An 11,622-nucleotide genomic window follows, 5' to 3' on the forward strand; every position below is an offset into this window, starting at 1 on the left:
ATTTAATCATAATTAATTTGCAAAATAAATTGTACAGAGAAAGTGCACATGGAAATAGAGATGAATCCATCTAAAAACTTTAACTACTACTTGGAAATTGTGGAAAATGCCGATGGGTAATATCTTCAAATCTCCTCCCGTCTGATCATCAGCGATCAGCCCGCTTGAAAAGCTGGAGCCAAACAATGTTTGGTATTCATTGCGCTTGATTTATGACTTGATTATCACAACAGCTGGCGATTAATTACCTGTTGATCATCTTATTGACTTGTGCCTCCAGCAGTAATCCGACCTCAACACTTTTACCCGGCCTCTCCCTCTCTCTCTCACACACACTGAGCGACACATGTGCACACACAGCAAGGCCATGTGCAGCGCTCGCCAGAGAGACAATGGAAGGATTACAGCGAGAATAGCCCACATTCTGTTGTTGACATTTAAGCGAATGCTTACACGGGGAAATCAATCCCTTGTAGATCAAACAAATAAGCGCCCGGCCTGCAAACTCACTGGGACCAGCAAAACAACACACACACACACACACACACACACACACACAAGGGAAAGGACTATTGACTGCATGGTTAGACACACCAACTCACATCTGGATACTCATCTCTACATAAGACGAACAAATTGAGGCGTCATCGATCCCACTTGTGGGGCACGAGCAGGTTCATACGCGCACATGCGAGAAGAAACGCACGCATGCGGTGAATGCTCTCCACGGGTCTGCGTCCATCTCCTTTCAGTAATCCTGTTTGTTACTTGATCTACGTGGAACTCTTTAAATGTTAGGTCAAACAACTATGTGAGAGGGATGGAAGAACAGAAGCGTAAACAGTTTGCTGCTACATGTCTGAGGCTACAAAACAAAACGCTCTCATCTTGAACAGCACCGCTACCTCAATGAACATGATGTACTAAAAACTGCCGCAGTGAGCTTCAAATCTCTTGGTGTCCGATATGAGGGCAAAACACCGTCAATATTCAGGGACAGAAATAAGATCCACGCGTGTGTGCGATCCTGCTGCACGGCATTTCGCTGGGAGTAACGAGTTTATACAAAGGTGCTGAAATATTGCGGCATAAACTAATCCAAAATCTTATCTGTAATAGTCTTTGCTCCAACAGGACAGGCTATAAAGATGCAGGGAAAAAAAGGAATGAGAGGACAGACAGAGCCAGGAAGCCGGTTTTATAGGTAACGAAACGTGTCATTACAGAAGTGGGACTGTAGTGCTTCAATTATCCTCCTCTTTAGTTCATTCCTAAGCTTTTTATTGCTGCTCTTTATAACACCCCCCTCTCTCTTTGTACGAGTGAGGAAGAAACCCCATTCCTCGTTCTCTCCTGTAATTGCTCACTTTCTTTTCTTTGCTCACTCGGGTTCCCATTTTCACTTGTGTGCTACACAAACAATGCGCCGCAACAAAGCAAATGTGGGACAAAACAAACCCGTGTCGATATGTAGACGTGGCATTTAATGGAGCGGGTAACTTAAATATACAGACCTCATAATATCTGATCCTGTTTCCCGTTGTATTCTGTAACGCTGGAATTTATGGAATTCAGTCACAGCCCACATAAGGGTCACTACTTCTCATTTAGACACAGAGACTCCATTGTCATATGAACAATAGCCATAACTTGTTAAACGGCCATGTGAAATGTAAGTGGCTCACAGAGTGAGACTACGGAGGGGTGACTGGGGATTTGGCAGCGATACAGGCAATACTGAAGCTGGCAAGTAATGGTACTGTAAAAACTTCTCCATCTGTCAACCGCTGACCTCTGATCTGTGCAAATGTGCCGACTGTTAATCAAGCTCTCACCTGCGTGTACATAGTTTGGCACACGAGCACCCGCTTTTATCTTTCTAATTGTAGTCAATGTGCTGCAGGATTTAATATGCATGAACGCACAAATGAACAAACACGCAGAGCCTGGATCTCATGGAGCTGGTCCCCTCGAAACAAATGCAAACATACACTCGTGTCATGCGATACAATACAATGAACATGGGGATGTGAGGCTGGGTGGTGGTTGGGTGCGGGTGGGGGCAGGGCGGTTTCCATGGACCACACTGTCGACAGTAGAAAAGTAGTTCCAAAAACTGCCGACCGTGATCTATGGATGTGGATTGTCCAGAGTAACAATGGCACCATTTCTGGAAAGAGATGTTGGTGTTGAATTTTCTAACGTTCCACTCATCTCCATTGTATTGATTTTTAAATTGTTTCATGTATTATTTGGCCATTTGAGTGAAGAGACCATTTGAATGAATTTTGAGGGTGGAAAAGTTCACCTCCGTGAATCACTGTGTACTCCAAGACAACAACGCAACACTAGAAATATAAACACCTTCACCCAAAATACATTTTCAGTGGAGAGCATTCTTTTTCTGTTGAAATGATGTTTCATGAAACACTGAAATGTTCAGATGTTAATGTTTTTTGCTGACAGCTTCTACGTAATTATGCGACGGCCGATGTTACCGACGTTGGTCTGCCCTGTCACTTGAAATAGTGCTGCTGCAAGGAATTGTGGGCCAGCATCATCTCCTTTCCTTACCTAAAAGATGATCCAGGAGATGAGAAAGGAAGCATTGAAGCACCTTTCCACTTAGATACTGCCGGGTCATTTTTAAGTTATGGACCGCAGCCCTCGTTACTGTTCCAGCAGATGGTAAACTCACTCCAATTGAATACACTTGTTTATGTACATTCCTTCCCTTTGATTGTTAAACTATATGCATCCCAACACTTCTTGCAGTTCCTTCACAATAAAAGCCCACGAAGAATAGTTTTACACCATTAAATACTTGACAATATATTATATTATATATATATATTTCAGTTTGGAAAAACCCTTGAAGCTTAAACAGCTGATCGAGGTGAGATACACCTTTTTTAATTTCCTGTTTTGGCAACAAGCCTTCTGATTTCAGTTGCTTTCAGCATAGCACACAATACAATAAGTCAGCCAATGGCAATCTGCTAACAAGTCGACACACAGACCAACTGAACCATGAAGCAAAGACAAACTAAACAGGCAACATCAACGTGGCGTGTAAGTGTAGTCATCCCTCTGATCTATCTGGCGTGGGAATCCACATCCGAGCTATAAACAGCAATCTCGCCGTCTTTCTCTCCAACACACGCGCACAGACACATTGCGGGCGTGTTTGTGTGCATGTCCGTGTCCTTCCGCAGACGAAATGGACGTCGTCAGTGAGGCCGGAGGGAGGAAACGGGGCAGATTTGGAGTTCTGTATTTGAACGTCTTCAGTCACTTCACTCAGGGAGTGTCTTTTTCCTCAGAAGTGGTCCAGCCCCAGTGACAAAAGATGCAACTTCTGTCTGCGAGTGCGCGTTCGGGCATAAATGCAGTGTTTGTATGTGCACAGCTATTCAGAGAGATCGATTACAGGACACAGGAGGAGTACAACTGTATCAGGGACAGTGCAAAATCTGGTTATAATAACTACAGATGATCTCCTTTTAAACCATATTCAATATCTGCATACTAACAAATAGTTGTGTGTAGTTTTGTTGAGTGAGTGTGTGTGTGTGTGTGTGTGAAGGATCGAAGTGGAGAGTTATGCGACAGGAAGTGAGGTACGTTGGGAGGGAGAGGGGAACCTTTGGGAGTGGAGATCATTTCCCCCGCTTTCCTGTTTTCTGTTTTGTCTCAGCAGGTTGGGCCACCGTCTTACATCACCAGCACCAGCATGATTTATCTCACTACCACGGTGTGTGTGTGTGTGTGTGTGTGTGTGTGTGTGTGTGTGCGTGTTAAACTGAGAGAGAACACTGTAGAATCAACTGAGTAAGGGAACTGATAAACGGAGAACAATAAGGACAATAATCCATCATGGAAGGAGTCAGAAAATGGTGAAACATGTCGATCCGTGTTTCCCACAGCTCAAGATGACATCCTCCTCAAATGTCTTGTTTTGTCCACAACTCAAAGATATTCAGTTGACTGTCACAGTGGGGTAAATAAACCACAACATGTTCACATTAGGAAGCTGGAATCAGACAATTTTGCCTGAAATGTTGCATGAAAATGATCAAAATAATTAAAAGGGTTAATTACACAATTACAAAGTGTCATGAAGGTGTCATGAATGCTATTGCTATCAGGACGACCTCCCTCATGGGAAAGTATGTGTTGTCATTGACTCTATGGGGAAATAAACTTATTAAAATCTGTCCGTAATCTTTTCAGTCCACATATTAGCCAGCCTCTCTCAGGACGCAGCGTGAGCCTTCTCTGCTGATCTGACTCTGTGGAACGTCTACTGATCCCCTTTGCTGGTTACCATAGAAACCACGAAAGCCTTGTGATACGGTGCCGATGAGAAATGTGAGTTTACTTGATTAGAAAGGTCAGGATGTCACGAGGGAGTCTGTAGGACAACTATACATCGGAGTGCAGAACTTTTTTTGTTGTTGTATTTAATAATTCATTGCTTCGCTGCTCTGTGGAAACACCGCAGGCCTCGGATCCTTTCTGGTGAACCCTCGCTGCCCCACCAGCTGCGGGAGAGTATTTATACACGTGATAGTTGTTTCATGGCGTCTCTGAAAGCTGAGCGACATGAGACGAGTTAGCGAGACTTTGATCTGAAGTTCAAGCTTTTTATCTTTTTCATCGGTGCCTCATAAATTATAGAGCGGTTGAAGGTGCACTTAGGCAGCAATAGAACTACAGCCTTGTAGTTGAAAAGAAACTTGATGACCATGTCGGTTGTATTGTCCACGCTGGGTTTTCCAGGAGGTCAACACCTTGACTAACCGCTTTGAAAACCTGCATATTCTCAGAGCGTACAGTGGAAGAACTACTGCATGCAGACAGTGTGCGCTCTTTTCTGCTGTCCAGTTCCATTTTGTTTTGACAGCCGGGGGGGGGGGGGGGGGGGGCTGGTTCAGTGACTCCACAGATTTTATTGGTTAGCAGTCAATCTGGTTCTCTGTGATGAAAGCCTGTTTATACATCAATGTCAAGGCAGATTTGAATAGAGTGAGGAGAAAAATATAAAAGAGCGACTAGTAGAGATTCCTCACTTGCATAGTTTGTGGCACATTTCACACATTTTGCAGAAAATTGCAAGTCTACCATTAGAGTGCTTTTTTCAAGTTTGGTCTTTGTGTCATTCGGTAATGACTACATTAAATACTGAGCTTTAGAGATAAGACAACATCTCTAAAAAAAGAAGTCAGACAAAAGCAAGAAACACCAGCAGTCACACTATATGGCCCCTCCCCCACTGGGCAAAAAAAAAAAAAAACACTTACATCCGCTAACGTCTGGCTTTTGTCTTTAGTGGGAGAAACTACAATCTGCATTCATTCCTGGGACTAATGACTCAGCGGTACGGGTTATGCATCAGCCACAGGTCCGATCAGCAGTGATGGAAACACGACAACCGGGTGGACAACCGGGTGGACACCAGCGCGGCGCCATCGACGTGTGCGTTTGAAGATAATATATATTTAATAAAATCAACAGGAATTTGGACAATTATTATAACAAGAAACTAAATGAAACCCATCTTGTTATTCCAGTGTTCCAACAATAGGCAACTCTACACTACAGTGTTGTTCTACACCATGCGGTGCGTGATGTCATACAAACGCAAAAACAACAGGAAGAGGTGTGATGGCAAACATACACACAAAAACACTCGCATACTATCACCTCTTTAAACAAACTTTAAAAGCATTTGTGGTATTCTAAACTCTTAAACTAGAGACACTGAACAACTGCTGGAGATCCACAGACAAGAGACCTGAACTATTTGCTCTGCTATCTCTTGACTCTTTGAAAAGTCGACGGGCGGTCCGGCTCCTGCGTGAATCAACACAACAATGCTTTGTCAGACCAAGATGGCCCACTCACCTTTACATCTGCACAACACAAACAACTTCACATATGCAAAGAAATGCACACAATCACACAGATCATCAACTCCGTGTGAGACATTTACTTCCCAGAACTGTCTCCCCAGAATAACACTGGAATAGCAAATAGGTAGCGATGTAAAATCGCACACAATGTAAAAGTGAACATGACTTACTGCCTTAACAAATCATTTACAAGCCGTATTATTCAAATATTACCACAATGCTATACCATTATTGGTGACACAAAGTCTTTGCACAAAGCACAAAGAAGCTGGGATCACAGCATGTCAAAGTAAGATTCTTTGATGCTTACCTGATCATTCAATTTCAACGACAAACGGATATTTACTGACTTTCCTAGTGAGTCTTCCACTCCACCATGAACTCATTGAGAACGTGGAAGCATCTATTGGAACGACATCTCTATGCAGCATGGTGGCATACAGCGTACATGCTGACACTGTGCGATGTGCCTATTCATATTCTAAGCCGCCGTTAACACAACCAGACACGCAGTGAGCACATACATCCGTCTGACTGGCAGCTTCAGTGGAGGGCGTGGATGTCGAAGAGCTCAGTCGGGGGTTAGAGCCACATCTGCTGAAAGGGGGCCACATAATTCAATTATTAACGACTGCATATGGACTCCAGCTGGATTAATAACGACAGTCAGTGAATATATCAACATATTATGATGTCATCTTATCAATATGTAAAGTGCTACTAAGCCTACGCCTTAAAGCTGGCTTCCTCCACTCATGTACACACCTACAGTACATACAAATGTACAATCACACCGCATGCAGAGAGCTGATATGTGAGCTGTTGTAATGTGTGTTTACAACATACAGGTCATGAGACACACTTGTTTGGCGCAAGGACGGCACAAAAAGTCCAAAATTGATAGGTTCCTCTGGGGGCGCAGATGTGCACAGCAGATTTCCCACAAAGCAGGGCACATAGAGGGGATAGTTAGAATGTCTTCAAGTGGGGTCGTACGAGGTGATCATCCACAGTCAGTGTATGACCTACAGTAGATGACGATCGGCAGAACATGTACTGTTGTGGACCGGGGCAGCGAAAAAAGGCCCACCTAAAATCAATATCAGTTCAGGTATGCGCTATATTTGGAACATTTTCACCCCTTTACCTTGCCTTGAGACAGCTCCACAGTCTATGTTTGAGAGGGGGGAACTGAAGGCGTGTTCTATGCTGTCGACAAAGCCACCAGACTAGTGGCAGAACTTCAGAACGGTGAATCCGAACCGACCAAAGTCACGCAATAACAACGAACCGATTGAGGCAGCGGTACGTAGACCAGCAACTCCCATGTTCTGCAAGGTAAAAACACTTGGAGTCTTGCGGCTTTGGCATGAGCATACGTGGATAAAACGGCATCAGTTCCCCATCGGAAAAGGCTGTCTCATGGCAAGAAACGACGGTGAAAATATTATAAATATAGTGTTCAATTTCTTGCGATTACTGCTGTCTGCTTCTCCAAGCTGGGGGCGAGCCAGCCGTATTCTACTGTAGGTTATAGAAGGATTATAGATAAGTACCTCATACAACCCCACTCCAGAACATCTGAGCCATCCCTTTGAGATATTTCTATAACAAGCAAATGCATATCATTTATAATTCAGTTTGTATCCACAGAAAGCCTGGGATTTTGTGTCCCTAAATTCAGATTGTAAGCACTTAATTGCTATGACAAAGACACGATGAATTCTTTCCCACAGCCCTCATTAGGTGACTGCGGGACGGAAAACAATGAAATGTTAATTGATTCTGATATTAATAAGCAATAAGTGCCAGCGCACACTCGGAGGCTCCAGCTGCAGCCACCTGCCCAAACATGCAATCTGAAAGAAGCAGTTCATTTACCACACATCTGATCACACACACACACACACACACACACACACACACACACACACACACACACACACACACACACACACACACACACACACACACACACACACACACACACACACACACGTGTCTGTGGATGCGCAGAAGGTACCCAGCCCAACACATGTACAGAATTGTACGGTACGCCAACAAAACACCCTTCTACTCAACAAAAAACCCAGAATCCACATATACAGTGAAATCGCTCCTCGTTTATTGCTGTCAAATATACGTCAAGACCCACTCTGGTGTCTGTGATTCATGGCGCTGACTAATTACATAGCTGCTTCTTCAGAGGGCTGGGGGGGGGGGGGGAAGCTGGAAAGAGATGGGGGAAATGAGGGCAGGTCCTGTGCTTGTAAAAGCCTGTAAGCCACAGTAATGTTTGTGAGGTGGAGACGCTATGGACAGCATGGGAACTAAATTACTTTTATATTAAAATACAGTGAACTCTGTCAACAGCACCCCCCCACATACACACGTCCCATGTGCTTTTCTCTTGACCACTTTTGCAATGTGTAGGCCTACACACGTTATACACACTGTATATAAAGTATTAGTAAAGGGAAAACTTCTAATGAAATCACAGTCTCTGATACCACTTTCCCCCCATCTTTGATTTCACAATAGTTAAAAAATACCGAAACAAGTACAATCAAGACAAGAGATGTTAATCTTGAATCTTTACCAATAGTGGTTAATGAGACCACTGTTTCCACAGCAGCAAACGCATCATAGTCTGCATTCAGCACTACATGCAGGGAGGTGACCGGCAACTTTTAAACATAAATGTTTAAAAAAACAAATAGTTACTGATGACAAAGGCCTTGTTGCTGTATCTATCTTATGAAATAGAGTAAGCACACCCGACTGGAATACACACCGGAGACTAACAAGGGCAGAGCGGCAGAGATAGCAGAGATATGGGAGATATACCGGGATGCTATTATCTCTTTCGCCAGTGTGGCAGCAGTTTATCACAGCAGTCAATCACCAAGTAATCGCTATCTGCAAAGAACGCCTTCCACTTTCACCGCCTGAGAACACTTGGTCAGCGTGCGCTGCCCGGGCCGCCGGAGATAAAGACGTTACAAAGAGTGACAAGCTATATATTAGGTTGTGTTTTATTTATCACCCTTTATACAAACTGACATGATCATCCATTACACTGACCACTGTAGTCTGGAATACAATATAGTGATTCTATAGGTGTTCAATTAAAAGTAAATCTGAAGTCAACACAAGGGGATGATCTGTTGATTATAATTCATTCATCAAGCAGAACATTCACTGGTTTCAGCTTCTCTAATGTCGACACTTCCTGCTTTCTCTGTTTTGTATCATTGTAAGCTCTTCTGGACTGTTGACAAAAGCAACTTTCAGATTTCACCTCGAGTTGTGAGAAAGTGTGACGAACCTTAAGTTTAAAGTATAAGTTTAAAAAAAAACAGAGATAAAAACAACCTGATTAATTTAATGAAAAAAAAAAACCTGTGCCAATAAATCAACAACCAAGTTATCCAGCTGTTCAACGAGCTGTAATCTGCAATTACAAGCGGGGTGTTTCAGTCCAGATCCCTGCTGACCTCCGACCTCTCATGTCTTTTCTTAAGATCCACACTGATCCCCGTCTGATGCTCTGGCTCACTCATCTTCCTCTCCAGTGACTCTGCCACCTTAGGAATGCCATTCCAGTCGCTCCATAATTCCCGCTCAGTCCTCCCAGTAATCCCTCTTCTCCTGCTGCTCCGAGCCTACTTCCTTCCCCACAGCTGCTGGCTGGCCCGGCATTCTCTAATAATAGGACAACAATGCCCAACCCCACGGCCGGACACTCCACACTACTGCTGAGAAAAATCTAAAAACTCTTTGCGTGGAATCTGAAATATTTGAAGTGTCTCCCCACACAAACTTCACATAACCGATAAGTAATTCACACATTAAAAAAGGTCAGAAAATGTAAAATCAACGTGAACGTCACTGCAATTATTGACGTCCGACTTCCAAAAGAGCAACCTTCAGACAGACTTGTTGACGTTTAGTACCTCTGTGTGCGGGTAATCGGCTGCAGCATGTAAACGCATGTTGGTGGAGGAGTGATGACGAGGCTGCGCGCTGAAGTGAGCTAGTATCTGTGGCGGAGTGAAGAGAAAACACTGTAATCGTGCAGGAGCTGATAAATGAGGGCTACACACTGCTAGAGTAGTTAAACACTGCCTTGAGCCTTTGCATGTTGGAATGGGACTATACCTAGAGCACACACACACACACACACACACACACACACACACACCAAAGAAGGGGAGGCATTACTCAGAAAGGAGTCTGGAGACACAGAGAGCTGGACCCAGTTTTCATTCCTCATCTTCTGCTGGTCCCACTTGTGGAAGCAGAGCTCAGAATCACATGTTGCAGCTCTTTTGTGTCTCGGAGCCGGACATTTCTTTCCACAACCCACGTTTCGTTCCTCAGAGTAAAAGTATGCTTCTTCCCCCCCCCCCCCCCCCCCGAGAGATCAGCGGGATAACGTTGCTTCCCTGGCACGTGAAGAGCTTCCCCTCCACACCTCCTCCGCCATTCCACCAAGAGAGCACTCCAGCAGAAATTCTGTAGCCCAGACCCCCTTCTTTTTTTTTAACCTCTCACAGACTTATTCAACGGCGAACAGGAGAGAGAAAACAAAATAATAAAAAGAGTGGAAAGCTAGCGCTCACCTCAGACAAGGTCCCACTGCCGCAGGGAAAGCAGAAGGAACGCCATCCTCGATCCGCGCAGAAAACCAAGAGCAACAAGTAGCAGCTCCAGAGATTCCTCCTCCCCTCACTCGCACTCCTGCTTCCTTGCTCTGTTTCTCCTTCTGCTTTGCACTCATTCAGGCTGCAGTAGCTGCAGTGCACTGTGAGTAAGTATGCGTGTGTGTGTGTGTGTGTGTGTGTGTGTGTGTGTGTGTGTGTGTGTGTGTGTGCGCGTGAGATCCTGTGGACTCCTGCAGGGGTATTGACTCTTAGCAGGGTTCAGGTCCTCCCCCTTCTCAGGATCACATAGTGAGAGAAAGAGAGAGAGAGAAAACCCTCACCCACACACACAAACAGCGGGTAAGAGAGTTCTCTCTTTGTCTTTTGTTGCTTTCTCTCACTTCCTCGCTCTGTGTAACTCGCCGCTCCACAGCCCCTTTCATACGGGAAAACGAATGGGAGAGAGAGAGACTGTGTGTGTGTGTGTGTGCAGAGGGAATGCTGTCGTGCTTCAGCGCCCGGAGGAGGAGGAGGAGGAGGAGTTGAGACTTTCAGAGAGCCGAATTCCTCTACCTCCCATCCAACCAATCGGAGGCCTTGTTGTGGCTGACCAAAAACCGCCGGGCCAGGCCGGGCCTCACTACCACACTCCAGCTTTAAAGCATTAGCCGGAGTTTGCCGAGCACTTAGCCTACATTCTGCAGCAGTGTAGTGGATGACCGTGACTGTTTATATCTTGGAAAATGACTAGTCTTTGAACACAAACACATTTTGCTCTGTGTGACTAATGTTTCAATGTTAAATAACAAAAAAATATTCTTTGTGTATTACAGTGCCAAGCCGAGGGAGCGTTATCTATACAAGATATGAACACCTTAATTTGCAAAAATCAGTCCAAGCAAGTTTCCAGACTGTGTTTAAGTATCAAGTCACCACACAGAACTATGTCCAAACTACAGAAGGTACCAGGTAGGTTACAGCATAAGGAAGTAGAGATGTTTCCTTCACTCTTCCCATGTCCCTCCCTCCTTCCTGCCAAAGAACAGCGCTCTCATGTTTCG

The sequence above is a fragment of the Anarhichas minor genome, unplaced genomic scaffold (genome assembly GCF_050575085.1).
Source record: "Anarhichas minor isolate MPS153535 unplaced genomic scaffold, ASM5057508v1 ptg000002l, whole genome shotgun sequence".
Classification (NCBI taxonomy): domain Eukaryota; kingdom Metazoa; phylum Chordata; class Actinopteri; order Perciformes; family Anarhichadidae; genus Anarhichas; species Anarhichas minor.